This window comes from Choloepus didactylus (assembly GCF_015220235.1).
Source record: "Choloepus didactylus isolate mChoDid1 chromosome 11 unlocalized genomic scaffold, mChoDid1.pri SUPER_11_unloc9, whole genome shotgun sequence".
In the NCBI taxonomy this organism is placed as follows: Eukaryota; Metazoa; Chordata; class Mammalia; order Pilosa; family Megalonychidae; genus Choloepus; species Choloepus didactylus.
The window spans coordinates 60654-77629 of record NW_023637586.1 but is presented as its reverse complement, the minus strand read 5'-3'; the positions used below and the strand labels follow the sequence as shown (position 1 = coordinate 77629).

Here is a 16976-nt window from a genome sequence, read left to right as displayed (position 1 = left end):
CTCATCCTATGTCCCCTGGCTTTCTTCCAGTGACATTCCCATTTGAAAGTATTATCTCTCTTGGTGGGCTTAGGGACACAGAGAAGGGCTGTTTTGAAATCTGCAAAGGGTGTTTAGGGTGAGATGAATGATTAAAAAAAAAAATTATCGTGTTCTGGCTCAGGGATCTCAAGCCCCTCCATCTTTCAGGAGCTAAGACAATCATTTACTACTATTCTCCCAGGAGTAGTTGTAGGGCCTAATGCTTATGTTTTATCTAGACTCTCCAGAAGGAAGGGGAACTATAGAGCATTTTACTATATATACATCATGATTCTGCTGTAGAGTCACATTGATTAAAGATGTTTCTTTTTCTCTGCAAGGCTCTATTGTTGTGATTTTTGGTTTCCAGCTTTTGGTCTAGCTCATTGGAGGCTCTTCTTAAAGCACCCTAGCTTCTGACCCTGAGAATTCTCTCCAGTCCCTGGATCCTTCCCTTCTTGCCATTGTTTAGCATAATCCTTATGCCCTGCTTTGATTCTCTCTCCCTGTGAGTCTTCTCATCCCAATGTCTGCTTTTAATTCTTACGGCTACTCTATTCTTAACATTATCTGTCCCCACTAACTGCTAGCTCTCTTATCAAGCCCTAATAAGTCCCCCTCCCTCTTAGACCCTGACATCTTCCAACTGACCTCTTATTTTGGTGCCTTAGGCTGCTTAAAGCAGATACCATGCAACGGGTTGGCTTAAACAATGGGAATTTATTAGCTTACAGTTTGAGAGGCCAAGAAAATGTTTAAATCAAGGCATCATCTAAGGTGATGCTTTCTCCCCAAAGACTGGTTATCTGAGTTTCCATGTTTTGCTGATTTCAGTTTCTTGCTTCCTCGACTTTCTCTCCCTCTCTCTGTATTCTTTCCATTTCTAAAGGACTCTAGTAATGGGATTAAGACCCTTAATTGAAGTAGCCTCACCAAAAGGTCCTATTTACAATGAGTTTACACCCACAGGAATGGATTAGACTTAAGAACATGTTCTTCTGGGGTACGGACAGCTTCAAACCACCACACCTCTCTAGAACTGTATTGGAGTCAGACTGTGGCCAACCCCCCACCCTCTCTAATAACAGAAAATTGGAAATTCATCCATTTCCTTAGAAGTCTGACTAAATTTACCTTTAGCCTCTGTCTCCTCCATTTCTCTCTCTTTAGTGTAGCGGAAAGAACACTAGATTTGGAATAAAATAGCTGGGTTATGGCTCCAATGCAGTAAACTAACAACCTGAGTATTAGGGGAAAGCATTTACTCTTTGTAAGACTCAATCTCTTTGACTATAAAATGGCAATGAATGAAACAGCTCTAGCTACTTCTGTAAATGATTAAGACACAAAGTCAAATTAAATGATAGATTTCTTTGTACATGCACAAATTCAGCAATGTATTTGGCACCTACTCAGCATCAGGCTGTGGCTGGGTATAGAGAGCCATGTCCACTAGGACAGTCACTGCCCTCTTGGATGTGGAAACAGCTTGTAAGCTATGAAGCACCATGCCATAGTTATTCTACATAGGTTCCACCTCCTGGGAGAAGTTTCCTAGAAGAATGTCCTTGTGCCTTTGATCTTGTTATTAAAATCCTGGTTCCAAGGCAGTCCTGACCACACACCTCAGAGGCCAGGACACCTTCAGCAATAGGAGTGAAGGCTGAGGCAGACTGAAGGGGAGGACTCACACAGGTGGAGCCAATGCTAAATCCACTCAGAGAAGCCAGTGGGAAACTTCCCAGAAGTCCTTGCAAATGGTAATGGGGTGGGAGGGGCTGAGGTGGAGGAAGACATCGCCATCTGGCTTCACATCTCAACCAGCCTAGTATTGGCTTCACATGCTCTCCTTCGGATTCCACCTTGCTTCATGCTTCAGCTAGCACACACTCAGGGGTGGGGGGGAGCAGCGTCAGCCATCCTGACCACCTCAATCTGTTTTCCAGACATGGGCCTTTTTCCTTCATTATTTGATCTTAGAATACATCGGAGCATCTCTCTGTCTCTCTCTCTCTTAATTCCCAGTGCTCCCAGAAAGATTGTTATTCAGAAGTGCAAGCAGAAGAGTAGGCCTCTCTGCTATCATATCTCAGATCAGCAAAATGAAAGAGAAACATCGCAGCAGCTATCTGTCTAAAACTTGCATTCTCCCAGATTTTCTAATCAATGCCAATCTCCTAGCTGCCAACACATCCTCTATAAATTTAGACACTATCTGTTAAAGATCACTTCCAAAATATGACATTATAGGTTTTTACTGATTTTCCTTTGTCCCACTTATAGTGAACCAATCTTTGCCAGCAATTTTTGGAACTCACAGCAAAAATTCAGACTTTGAGAAATGTCTTTTCATGAAACTATTTATATGTAAGTCCAGAACATGTTAAATTGAGTATTCTTTCTTCATTTTCCCAGCTGTCTCCAGTGCCAGGAGATTCTGAAATAAACACTTAGCCTGCTGATTTTGAAGAGGAGGCATCACTGCAGTTCAGGATTTTGCCATGAGGGAATCTACATCTTCCCTTCTTGTAAATAAATCCAATACTCCTATAATCAGCTGAGGTCACTTTGGGAGCCCATTCAGATCGTGGTGACAAATTCTGACAAAATAAAGTGAAAAGGGAAAAAAGTTACAATTTAAAAAGGCTAGTAAAAGTACCCTCATGTTTATAGACTTGGAATGAGGAATCTAGTGGCACCAAAGGTCAGTGAATCCAGGTACATCACACCCATCAAGGAAACTAGGATCTTTTTGAGTCTTGAGAAAGAGGGAATGATCACTGCATGCCCAAGCAGTGGCCTCCCATTGCCTACCACATTTCCCAGCAGAATGCACCACCTGTGCTAAGAGCTAATGTCATGCTATTGTTGACAGGTTGTCTGTAAACCTACAGATGTGCTGCTGGAGACCACCAGGCATGGCAATGACTCCAGGATGAAACACGAACTCTTCTTTCCAAAATGTTTCTGGCCTTTAGCCATCATATCTCAAGTTGGGAGCCTTAGGACAAATAACTGTAAAGCATTTAAACAACATAGCCATGTGTTGTATCCGGCACCACAGAACCTCATGGGGGCTATGTTAGTATGAGGCAATGTTGTGTGGCTGGCACAAGGCAGTGATGACGACTCCTTGACATGTGTTTTTGCAGCAGGATAGATTATCCAAATTCCTCATATGCGGAGTCAGTAAGATATTTCAGAGAATGGCAATGAACTTCCACATTGTTTGTTGACCTTACTTAAGCATTTTCATACCAGCCTGTCTGGCAGCTTTGGTAACTATTGTGAAAGTGGGGTTACCTAGAAGTGATTGCCAACATTCTGAGAATATTTCACGATCAAGGATTTTATGAATTCCGTGTGAATGGCTTTGCCCCTAACAGATTCCTTTTTCATAAACCAGATTTCAGCTCTGAAACAGGCCTTGTATAATTATCGCTTTTGAAATGTAGCCCTGCTTGGTGATCCAAGCTTTGCATGTCAATCTGAGGGCTCATTGCTAATCCTCCAATCAGCTCTCCCATTTCTGCAGGAGGCCATCTCTCACCGACACCCCTGAGAAGAGTAAATCTGGGCTGATGATGAAACATTCTTTGCACATGATGGAAAAACTGCACTATCAGCTCCCTATGTGGACTCAGGAAGATATTACAGGTTGAACACTAGGCTGAAGAATGAGTATCAAGTATCAGACTCTTTTGGGAAAACCCCAGATGTAGCCAAGATCCCTTGGCGAGAGCACATGGCTGAGAGCCTGGGGCTTGGCTGCCTGGGAGCTTGACTGATATTTGATTCTCTAAATAGACAAAGAATTAGACTTCAATCAGCAGAGATGTCTCCAGGCAGACAGACATAGACAGCAAGTTGCGTCTTTAAAGAGCTGGATGATGTTAAAGTTTTTACCTTAAAGACTGTGTCCCAAATTTTCAGAGATGCTACAAGATTGCTGGGAATCACTGTGGAAGGTCTTTGGGCTTTAGAGTACAGCCACAAGCACACAGTTTGCAGTCTGGCAGTCCTCTGTTGGAACCTCCCTATGTCACTGTTTCAGTTTGCTAAAGCTGCCAAAATGCAATATACCAGAAATGGGCTGGCTTTTAACAATGGGGTTTTATTAGGTTACAAATTTACAGTTCTAAGGCCATGAAAATGTCCAAATTAAGGCATCATATGGGAAGGCACGTGGAGATGTCTGCTGGCCCTCCTCTCCTGGTTCTGGTCTCAGTGACTATCTCCAAACATCTCTGGGCATTTCTCTCTCTCAGCAATCTGGGCTTTCACTGTCTTTTATCCTCTTCACATAGGTCTCCAGTAAAGGATTAAGACCCATTGAATGGGCCATGGTCACATCTCAGTTGAAAGAACCTAGGCAAAATGTCCCATCCACAATAGGTCGGACCCCAAAAGAATGGATTAAAAGAACATTGCATTTTCTGGGATATATAACAGCTCCAAACCAGCATAGTCACTAACCAGCTGGGTGACCTTGAGCAAGTGACTTCATCTCTGAACCATCTGTAAAATGGGGAAAACAGAAGGAGCACCCATGTAGGGTTATTGTGAAGACTAAATAAAGATGGCTAAACATTGCGAGGGCCATGGGCACAGTAAAGGATCAAGAAAGAGCAGCTAATACAATCAGAGGATTAAATTAAGGAACTTTTAAAGTGTCTCCTTAAAGCAGGATAAATACATTTAGGGCGTAGAAACAGATCCGTACACAAACGGATATTTGATTTAAGCAAAGTTTGGAGGTGGGCTTTTTAACAAATCATATTGGGGCAATTGAGAATCACATGAGGAAAAAAAGTTTGATCCCTACTTCATCCCATTCACAAAAAATTATTCAGGGTAAATATAAACCTAAATGTAAAAGGCAAAATTATAGGGCTTTTAGAAGACTATGAGATATTATCTTCCTGAGCTCAGCGTAGGATATGCAGTGTGGTAAGAAAGACACACAGGGAAATTCCAGGATGCTGGTAAGGTCCAACTTCTTGACCTGAGAGACAGTTCTATGGCTACACAGTTTTTAATTATTCCTTAAGCTGTACATACATGCTTTAGACACTCTTTTGTATAATCTCTATTTCCCTTCATATTCTCTGTGGTCACCATGCAACCTATATGCCTTTTTAGTTCAGCCCATGATCAGGCCATTTAGAGGACAAACACTCTTTTTAATTGAAAAATGAAAAGAAATATAATAAATATTTAAATATGAATATTTTATTTATATAGTAGCATAGGTAAACAAGTTATAAATACAGTGACATTGACACAGTTCACATTTTGACAACTGTCAGGAGCACAGCAAGATGTTAGCCTCTTTTATTTTTTTTTTAACTCATCAGCTGCTTGTGCTCAGATTCTGCCCAGCATATCTATCAAGCTACAGTTCCCCAGGCCTTTGTTGCTTGCATATACAATTCCCCCTAAATCACTACTTAGCTCCTGCTTTAAGCTTTTCTTAGCCAAGTTGCATTGTCTGGTTGGTTAATAACTTCCTAGCTACTCCTTGATTTCAGATGCAGTCTCTAAAAATGTTTCTTCTTCTTTCTTCTAATGTGCTACTCCGCCGGGTCACCAGCTTAAATATATTAATGAAATTACATTCCCATTTTGTGATCTTTGCTTATCTTTGTGTGCCTGTCAATTTTAAAGCAGTGGATTTAAAATCCATATTTTCATATTTACTAGAGCACTTTTCAGGTCTACATTAAAATACATTATGATAAAATTCACAAAAAATTTGGTAAAAATGTTTTTTTTTCTATTATCAATGTTCAACACAATGCATAATGTTTAATAAACACTTAAAATGAAAAACAAACCAAGAAATTGCAGTTTAAGTTGAGCTTTTAAAGCAGGTGACCATTCATATGGAGAGGCAGTGTTAATTTGAACCTGGACCTGGCTAATACACTCGCTGATGATTAGTGATTTGTATGGTGTTTATTTTTTCAATCGAAATGCTTAAGTTATTGGGTAGACATGTCTGTTCTCTTTGTAACTCCTTCTCTGCCTAGAAAAAGCCTGTTCAGTTCTACTCCCCCACCACACCCATGTAGACCAACATCCAGTTTGTGGACAGAGTGTCCGGAAGGAAACAATCCATCTCTCGGTGCTTAGAAGGAAGTTAAAGGACATCAGACAACGCTGAGGCTCCTGTGTTTCCCCTCCCTGTAGCGTCCAAAGGCATTATTCCTCACGCATTCACGTCTGCTCTTTTCCTTACTCTGCTCCTGACCTCAACACTTGATCCTGGCTCTTCTAGGACCAATGTTTCAACCTATTCCAGTCCTTTACCCTTCCTCAGAGGATACAGGCGTTAGATTCATCTCTGGGGGATGGGAAAACCTTGCCTTCAAGGCACTCCTGTGTCTCCCATCCCGAGCCAGAGAGCAGACCAGAGAGGCAAGGTGAGAGAAACAATCGATGGTGTTATTAGGGAGTTCAGACACTGTACGAGACAGCTTGGCAGAAGGAACAAGGTCAGGGAGAGGTGAGAATTCAGTTGCCATGGAGATCAGCCCTGTGGTATTCACAGTTAGGGTAGTATGACGTCCCTGGCTGACTTTTCTAATCCCTGCAGTTTAGCCCTTATGTGTCCTTTTAGGAAAAAAGCATCAGGGTGAGATAGTGGTCCACAGAGGAATGGAGACAACAGACTCATTCACTCATTCACTCATTTATTCATTTACTTGGCATCTACCTTGTTCTCAGATTAGAATATCAAAGAAGCACAAGTCATGGCTTTTGGTGTTTGAATCACGTACCCCACAAAATACATGTTCAAACCTTAATCCTCGTTCCTGTGGTGTGAAACCCATTTTTTTTGTATGGCTCAATTGATTATTTATTCATTGAGAGTTGTGCAACCATTACAATAATCAATTTCAGAACTTTTACATCACCCCAAACATTGACTTTTCTTAAAATGCAATTTTATTGAGATATATTCAAATACCATAAAATCACCTGAAGTGTACAATCAGTTGTTCACAGTATCATCATATGGTTGTGCATTCATCACCACAATCAATTTTTGAACATTTTCGTTACTTCAAAAAATAAAAATAAGAATAAAAATTAAAATAAAAGTAAAAAGAACACCCAAAACGTCCAATACCTCCCTCCCCCATATTGTTCATTTAATTTTTTGTCCTTATTTTTCTACTCATTTGTCCATACACTGGATAAAGGGAGTGGGAGCCACAAGGTTTTCACAATCACACGGTCACACCATGTAAGCTATATAGTTATATGAGCATCTTCAAGAAACAAGGCTACTGGGAAACCCATTGTTAAATAGGACCTTTTGAAGGTGTTATTATTAGTTAAGGTGCAGTCAAATTGAATCAGGGTTGGTTCTTAATCAGTATGATGGGAGGCCTTCTAAAAACAGGAAATTCGGACACCGGGGAGTGGATGCCAGAAGTCAGAAGAAGCCAGAAAGAAAAGATATTGCCATGTGATGGAGGACAGCTTCACCAGAGCCTACTGCCTCTACTTCTAGCCCCCAGACCATGAGCCAATAAATTCTCGTTGTTTAAGCCGACCAATGGTGTGGTATTTGTCAAAGTAGCTCTGACAAACTAAGACAATGGCTTGAAAGACAAAATGAGGGAAAGTATAGCTAACAATTGTAGGCATCTAGAAGAAGATGGAGTGGGCCAGAATAGCCCATAAATGCCTTATGGAGAAGGTATTACCTAAACTAGAACTTGAAAGTAAGGATTATTAAGGAAAGTGGAAGGAAAGGGCATAAACAGAAGACAGGGGAAAAAGCATAAACAAAACTAGGATACAGGAATGTGCCTGGAATGCTTTTGGGAATAGTAAAGGGACTAAGAGAACAAATGATTATAGAAGAAAGCAGCAGGAAATAAAGTTGGCTTTTAGGGTGACCTGCCAGGCTGAGGTACTTGGACTTTTTCTCTGAGTGACATGGAATCTTGGAAAGTTAAATCTGACTGTTGAGATGTGGCCCTTTCTCTCTAGCTAAGCCAACTTGGCAGGTGAAATCACTGCCTTCCCCCCTACATGAGATCTGACTCCTGGGGAGGAATCTAGACCTGGCATCATGGGATGGAGAACATCTTCTTGACCAAAAGGGGGATGTGAAAGGAAATGAAATAAGCTTCAGTGGCTGAGAGATTCCAAAAGGAGCTGAGAGGTCACTCTGGTGGGCACTCTTACGCACAATATAGACAACCCTTTTTAGGTTCTAATGAATTGGAATAGCTAGCAGCAAATACCTGAAACTATCAAACTACAACCCAGAGCCCATGAATCTTGAAGATGATTGTATGAGGGGTGACAATGTGATTGGGAAAGACATAAGGACCACACTCCCCTTTGTCCAGTGTATGGATGAATGAGTAGAAAAATGGGGGCAAAAAAAAAAAAAAAAGAAAAAAAGAAACCCAGTGTTCTTTTTTACTTTAATTGTTCTTCTTCACTTTAATTTTTATCCTTATTATTTTTATGTGTGTGGTAATGAAAATGTTTAAAAATTAATTTTGGTGATGAACCACAACTACATAATGGTACTGTGAACTGAATGTACGCTTCGTAGGACTGCATGGTATGTGAATATATCTCAATAAAAATGAATTAAAAAAAAAATCTGACTGTCCAGGGCAGCAAGGTTAGGGGAGGAGGCAGAGAGACCAGCAAGGAAGTTGTGCAAAATCCAGGTGAGAGGCGTCCGGGAGACCTCTGAGCTTTGCCTGGCTTCTCTCATCTTACACTGCAGCCCCATGTAGAAAGAAAGCCTTTGCAAACTTGAAGATATTGTACAGATTTAGTCATTATTGCTACTATTATCTTCATTGAGTGGGTCCCAGACAAGTGTTATTCTCTAGAGCAGCATGAATTGGGATGCCCTGAATGACCAGTCTAGGTGCTCTGAGACTCGGCTAGGTAGGCATGCACATGTCATGCGACAACATCCTTCCAGAAGTCAGTTATCTTCCAGGGAAACACAGGAAGTCTATCCTAACACTGAGAAATGTTTCTGGAATATTTGTGGTAATGAAATGTTGTGCTCTAACTCAACCAGGTCTACCTTCAAAGCATCCTTGGCTTACTAAGGAATAATTGGTAGAACTCCAATATCTGCATTGGTAGCTTAGAAATCTGCAAGAAAATGAGACAATCCTGGTGAAAGGCAATTAGAGAGACTGATTCCATTGGCGCCCAGCCACCGTGCTGATTGTGAGAGGATAAAATAAAGCTACACAGCCATGGGCTTCACTGGGGCACTTTCTTTTGCCCAGATCCTAAGCTAGGTCATATCTGAAAGTGAAGGACAAATAGTGCATCATAAAGGTTTAAAATTTTACATCGTCACCCTGTAGACTGAAGAAGAAATAAAGCTATGCCAATGCACTTGTTTTTCTCTTTAGAATTGGTAAACTAATCTTCCTAAAACGTCTTTTGGCTCAAGCCACTCTCCAATTCAAGATTTTACAGTGGCTCTTCTGCTTACCAAATGAAGTCTAAGTTATTATTCCCAACTTCTAACTCTGCCTTACCTCTGAAGGAACATAGGTAATTTTATTGAAAACCTACTATGTGCAAAGCATTGTTTGACATTTTGCATGCATGTTTTTAAGAAAATTACCTTCATTTTAAAGATGAAGACATTCAGTTGAAGGATCCGAGAACTTGAATGACTTGCCTAAAATCCAAAGCCAGCAAGAAACATCCAGGATTATAGAAGCCAGGTTCATTTGATTCAAAAACTTGGGCTCCTTTCATTACATCTCACAACCTATGAAACATAATTTTTTCTTTATATAAAAGTAATGCATGAATGCAATTCATTATAAAATATTCAAGAAATATGTAAGAAGGGAAACACATGGAAGTCTCTACTCACCCACATCCAACTCTCAAATGCTTCCCAGAGACAACCATTGACAATTTGTTGTGTGTCTTTCTCATCTTGTATTGGTATTTATAAACATGTATTCACAAATACACATGAGATTTTTTACATAAATAAAAACTCAAACTTATTTCTTTCAACTAATATATCCTGGTGATATTTCCCTGAAGCATATATAAATCCATTCCAACGTTCACAGCTTCATTGTCACCTTATGAGGGACATTGAGGATTCCCGAATAAGTATCTTTGTAAACATGTGGGAATATACCGTAGGATAAATACCCAGAGATAAAATACCAGCTAAAGGCTAAATTTTTGCTACATTAGCAGTGGATGCCTTTGCTAGTTTATCTCATAGTCTAGTTATGATTATCAGTGAATTATTAGTAACATTGATTATTAGTGAAGTTGCTTATTTTCTTAACTTTATGCATCATTTACACTTTATGTTCTGTGAATTCCTTGTTGATACATTTGGCTCATTCTGGGAGGGAGCCAATTTATTGTCAATTTCTTACTGATATGTAAATTTCTCTCCATATTATGGGTATTATTCTTTTTTATATGGTCTCCAAATACCTTGTCTCAGTCTGCCTCCTGTCTTTTAATGTTATTGATTATGTCCTTAATCAAATTAATGTGCATTTGTAATTGTAAATTTGAGTTAAATGTAATTGAATTTAAAATTGTATGTGGTCAAGTTTACTGATCTTTTTTTAGAGCCTCTGAGTTGTGTGTCTTTCTGGGAAAAAAATATCTCCTAACCTCATCTTAACTAGCACTTTTGTCCAAGATAATGATACAAAGAATTCTTCAATTTTTTTCCTAGTATTGCATTTAATTTAGAACTTATGTTTATTTGTGACATTAAACAGGGCACTGAATTATTTTTCTCCAAAAAATGCAGATTCTAGAACCTCTATTTCTATGAAGAGTGGGCTACATAATTTAGGCGAACCCTTCTGCTAAGGATAACTAAAATGCTGGAAAAAATGTAAAAAGCATAGTCTTAAAAGTGCCAAGTAACTAACAAACTAATGAATGGAAAAGAATGAAAAGAGAATATAACTTTCAAACTACAGGAAGATGGGAAATGGAGTGATAAAGCAATATGAGTTATTATTCATTTTATATATACTTGGAATTGATTTTTAATATATTATTTAGGCATTTTTAATCTTTGTTCAAAAATGAAATTTGTCTACAATTTTCCTTTTCTGTGCAGGTCTCTTCTCATTTGGCTTAGGGTTATGCTTGCCTCATATCCTAAATTAGGAAGGCTTCCTTTTTTTCTAATTTTTAACAGTTTATAAAAATAGAAATTATCTTTTCTTGAAAAGTTTGGCAGCTATAACTGATGAAAACATGAGGAGCTTCTGCTTTCTGTGGTATAGGTCTTTGGGTACCTTTTCTAATTTTCCCCTGGTTATAGTTTTTTCTACCCTTCTTCAACTGTTTTCCCGTTTTTTTCTACCCTTCTTTAACTGGTTTGGGTAATGCTTTCCTATAAAATTTTCATTTTGTATGGATATGTCAATTGAAAATCTGATGTCAAGTTGATTCTCATTTCTTTGAGGTTATCTCTTGCTCTAACCCTAAGGATGTTTTAAGGTTTTTCTTTAAGAGTTTCTTTTGTTAGTGCTCTTGCATTTCACATAAATGTGTAGAGGCAAAAGGCTTTTTCCATTCGTCCTGCTCAGCACTCAGTGGACATTCCATATAAGGATTCTTTTTTTTTCCGTTAAATTTTCCCTGACCCCCACCTTCCTTTTACCCTTTATAGTCTCTTCCTGAAACTCCTCTTGGATGGATGTAGGAACTTGGAATTTATCCTTCAAACCACTAAATTTTCTCTCGTGCTTTCCAAATCTTTCTCATTTGGAGAGATTTTCTGGGAAAAGTTTTCCTCACTCTCTTTAGCTATGTACATTCATAAAACAATTCAATAAAATTGTTTTTTTTATAATCATACTTTTTTGGCAGGGTGTGGATCGAGAACCAGAGGGTTTTGATTCCCAGGATTGATGGATGTAACAAGTGTCATCTCTAAGCAAACAACTGCAGACAAAGAGAGTTCTGTCAGGAAACGTCATTCCTCCCATTTGCAGTGTGTACGCTTTGACACCTTGTGAATCATAAACACTAGAGACAAAGCACCAAATCTTGCCTTGCTTCATTTGGGAAATGATTAGATCCTTAGCTGCCACTTATTATCAGACTGCATTTGTTAGCAGGTTGGTATGTGTGTGTTTGTGTGTGTGGTGTGTGTGTGTGTGTCTACTAGTAGAAAGGGGTAATTGGATAAGGGGATGTTCTAGGGAAGGCTGGAAGAGTGGAGATTTGCCACAGGTTTTTCATATTTCTTTCTAAACAGTTTTAAATTTCAAAGTTTACTTCTAATTTGTAAACATTTCACTTTTAAGCCACTATAATGTTTCCCCTTTAATTTATTTCCATTTTAGAAGGTAAACCTTTTATTTTTCTCAGTGCATATTTTGGATCTTCCTAGTCTTTTCTGCCTTCATTAGTTCCCCATTGCTTTCTCCAAGGTTTTAGAAAGGAGGAGGAAGTGGTGATAGAGGCAGAGGGTAATTGGCAGGGGTTCTGTGGTCCAATAACATGCAGGCAGCACAAGCAATTTCTGACCCTAGGGTACAGGAAGTCCTGTGGCATCCAGCATCAGGGCCAAGTGGAGACACCAGAGAAAGCAATTTTTCCAGGCTGCAAAGCTAGAAGCCCCAGAGGGGTGACTCTGAGTATGCATTTCTAATAAACACAATTTTGTAATTATCCCCCACACCAGTGAAAAACCCTATCCCTAGTCCAGTCTGCTTGGAGACCTCAGAGGGAAACACAAACAATCTCATAAAGGCTCAGAGGTGAACACATGAGGAGTCCAGAGACCCACCTCCCTGTAATCCATAAGGGTGTAACGTTTGCATAGCTTTCAAGATGGAAAATTGCTGTTCATCTTGCACTTTGTGAGGGAAAGGCAAAACAGGAAGGCATTAAGAACCTAAAATAACATGCTAAACTTTCAAACTAAAACAGAAAATTCACTGCCTGACTTGCGCTCTGTGAAAGCAGCTTTCATAGCCCCTTGAAGAAAACAAAAGAGATCCGTTTGTGAAAGATTCACTAAGCCATATATGTTTGCTCACACTGTTTGCTGTAACTTGGAAGTGTGACTTAGTAGAAGCTCACCCAAGCAAGAGACTATGGTATAAAAAAGAAGTCTCAAATACCGCATCTTGCTTTTCCCTCTCTTCCATGTTCCTTGTGTTCTTTCATTACAAGATCTACCAACATCTCGTAAAAGTTACCATAACTACAAAAAGCTGTGTTAACTTATGTCATGTCTGTCAGTTCTGTGGGCTTCAAATATCTTTTCCATTAGCACAGTGTGGTGAGAAGAACATGGAAGTCTAAGACCTAAGATCTAGGGACTGATGATGCAAAAGTCAAGTAATCCCTCTGTATTATAGCTTCATCTCACAAAGACAGGGTGGGGGTTGCACTTCAACAGAAAATATATAAAGTCCCTTTCAAATAATTAGATCCCAAAGCCCAAGCTTGTTTATGCTTAAATCGTTTGAGCTTCACTAGAAATTAAACTACAAGGACAGGGCCTTGGTCTGTTTCGTTCACTACTCTGTCCCCAGCACCTAGAACAGTGTTAGCCCTCAATAAATATATTGAATGAAGAGTGAACAAACAAATAAGTAGAAAGCATCAGTAGGGGGTGGCTGCTAATGGGTATGGGGTTTCTTTGTTGGGGTGGTGAAAATGTTCTAAAATTAAATTGTGATGATGATTGCACAATTCTCTGAATATACTGTACACTTTAAATAGGTGGATTTAATGGCATGTAAATTATATATCAATAAAGTTGTTAAAATAAAAAATAAATAGTAGACATTCGTCTGAAGTAAAAGGCCTAAATGTAGCCAGGCTGAGGCAAGAAATGCACCATATGAACTCTTTCCCCTTCTTCTTGCTCTAGAATCCTATTAGTCTATGACTTTGACCCATAAGAGTACAAGATTTATAGATGACCCGAAGATTAAAAGCATTGGGTCCCTCTTCACATAGATCACGAGGGAAGATGTCTTTCTCTGAATGCACGCATATAGACGCTATCGGGAACCAGTTAAGACTCGCTTCTGACCAGAAGTGAAAAGTCATATTTGTAGAGTCCAAGCCACATACTCTATTTCCTAAATGACCGTCTTACACTCCAATCCAATCTTACCACTTCTTCTCTTGCAGACCAAATGAGAGTGATCTTTTAAAATGGCAGTTCGAATACGCTATTCCTTTCTACTATACTTAAAATGAAACCCAGACTCTCCTTACCCTGTCCTACAAAGCCACACGTGATCTGACCCTGCTTCCCTCTTCACTCTCAGCTTCATCCTCCAGGCTCCAGCCACAGTGGGCTGTCTCTGGTTTCTGAGGTGTGAAGCTTGTTTCCACATTAGAGGCTTTACAGTAGCTGTTTCTTCTGCTGGGAAGTTTCTTCCTTCTGACTTTAAATGGCTTGCTGGCTCCTTTTTATTCAATCCTCAGTTTCCCTCTAGAATGCCTAGCCCATAAGGACATACTGCTTTATCCCTGGTGCCTGTCATTTAATGGACACTTAGTAGTATTTGTTGAAACAGTGAGTAACTGAATTACTGATTTCTCATTCATTTTGAGGCACTATGATATTTACCTCCTCTAACAACCCTATAGGGGCCCCATTTTATAAATGGAGAAGTAGCAGCACTGCCTGAATGAAGTTGCATAGCATCTAGAGGTGAATCTTTGCCCTGTGTGAGGATAATTTGTTGAGAGAGTGATTTAGTGATTCTCCCTGTATTTTCCCCTCTCCCGCTCTTCCAAGCAGGTAGTCCGGCTTTGCTTTTCCTTGTCTTAGGGATTGCTGTTGGGTTCTTTGAGGTCACTGGCTCATCCTGAATTTGTGAAGCTGAGTTGATGCTAGTGAACTGGAGAGAAAGGAGAGGAGGGGAATGCCTTTGAAAGGAACCAGTCTAAAAGGAAAATTCCAGCAGGTTGAGAATAAGACCTGGGGCCATGGTGAAGATTTCTGGCTTGTGGCAATGCTTGATAGAAAACAAGACTTCAAAGGGGCATGATCCCAGGTGTGCCAGTTTGGATGTATGATGTCCCCCAAAACACCATGTTCTTTGATGCAATCTTGTGAGGGCAGACATATTAGTATTGATTAAGTTAGAATCCTTTGATTGAGTTTCCATGGAGATATGACTCAATCAACTGTGGGTGAGAACTTTGGATAATTTCCATGGAGGTGTTACCCCACCCATTCAGGGTGGGTCTTAACTGAATCACTGGAGTGTTATAAAAAGTTCACAGACAGAAGGAGGTGCTATAGCCAAGAGAGACATTTTGGAGATGGCCATTGAAAGCAGACTTTTGCTGACACTTTGCTCCGGAGAAGCTAAGAAAGGACAAAACACCCCAAGAGCAACATTTTGAAGAATGCACAGGAGCTGAGAGAGGAGCTGGAACATAACCTGAGATCAGCAGACCCCAGCCACATGCCTTCCCAGCTAACAGAGGTTTTCCAGATGCCACTGGCTTTCCGTCAGTGAAGGTATACTTGTGTTGATGCCTGAATTTGGACATATTCATGGCCTTCAAAATGTAGCTTTGTAACCAAATAAATCCGCTTTATAAAAGCCAATGCATTTCTGGTATTTTGCATAACAGCGTCATTAGCAAACCCGAATATGAGATGACTCGGAAGACCATGGCTTTCCTGCTCCAGCAAAGTGTCACTTTCCCAGGCAGTTCTCAGGAATAGAAAGTTGGATATTAATGGATTACTTATGTTTAGACCATGACGATGTCAGTGTGAACATGATGTATGGAGATAACAAAGCCACAACCTACAGCCCTATGTTACATCACCTCATTTGAGGTTGCAAAACTCAAGCAAAAATGAAAATTGTCCTTTCACCTAAAGAAAAAATCAGACATTCAGGTAAATATTTACCCAAGCTAACATGTCCACTAGGAATCTATTCATGTTACACATCATAAATCAAACACCTGCCCCAAGCCAGATGGAGAGAAAGACAGCTGGAGGGGGAAGGTGCCCTGCAGAGAAAACCAGTCAGTGCCCCATTCCCTGGAGTTTTGAGGGATGAGAGACAGGTGTGAATTTTTAAATGGAAGTATAATTTGGCCTTCTTAACTGTTGTTTTATAGGTGCCAAGCTAAAGACGAATCATTGCCACTTTCAAAAGTACCACCTGAAGGGAACTGGCACGAGGTCAGGCAGCAGAACTCACCTGGTAATTGATGGTGCTCTGTGTCAATGGTTTGTCCTCACTTTGGCATCTGAGGACTTGCTCTGGCCTAGGGAGTTGACTCTTCCCTCAGTCACCAAAACCTGCATCATAGGGGCCATGTTATCCTCACTCAAGAACATAGGAAGGTTTTCTACTCATAGTAACAGCTTCCCAGAAGAGGCAAATTAATCTCCTTCACTGAGTGGTGGCAAAACAGGACTCTGTCAATATTTAACTGGTAAAACTGCTTAAGAGAAATCTCAACCGGGGTAATGGGATAGCAAGTGTTTAAGCAAGATTTATGAGGTAGCACATTCTTGAACAGTCAGAGTTGCTATTACAGTCCAAATATCAGTGGATTTAAAGCTACAGATTGCTTCAATCACTCTTTACACATGAAACAGGAATTTCTACAAAATATTTTCCTATCTTCAGAAAGCTAGATAAATCTCAAACATCCTCATCAAAATGAAAAAAACAAAAAACAGACACACACACAAAAACCAAAGTGGTAAACACAAGCTCTTCATCTTCCTTTGCTGGGTCAGTTGTTTCTGTCCACCTACTCACGACATCACTAGAACCTCCTACATCTGACCTTGTCTCCCAGCATGCCAAGCTCCAAGCATGCTGCCTCTCAGGCAGAACACCCCGTCTGACTACCCTCTGAACTAAGCTGCATACCAGGCACATCTGATGATCACTGGACTGTGGTACATGCAAGCACAGGGGTCT

At 40.0% G+C, this 16976-nt stretch overlaps 1 long non-coding RNA gene across 1 annotated transcript; it reads right to left on the bottom strand.

Annotated features, from left to right (window-relative positions):
- Positions 1 to 2008: 2008 nt before the first annotated feature.
- LOC119524759 lies at positions 2009 to 16334 on the bottom strand. The gene is made up of 3 exons (XR_005214874.1): positions 16242 to 16334; positions 9656 to 9805; positions 2009 to 2621 (listed from the first exon to the last, which is right to left on the bottom strand). It is a non-coding gene; the product is annotated as an uncharacterized LOC119524759 (long non-coding RNA).
- Between the last annotated feature and the right edge of the window lie 642 nt (positions 16335 to 16976).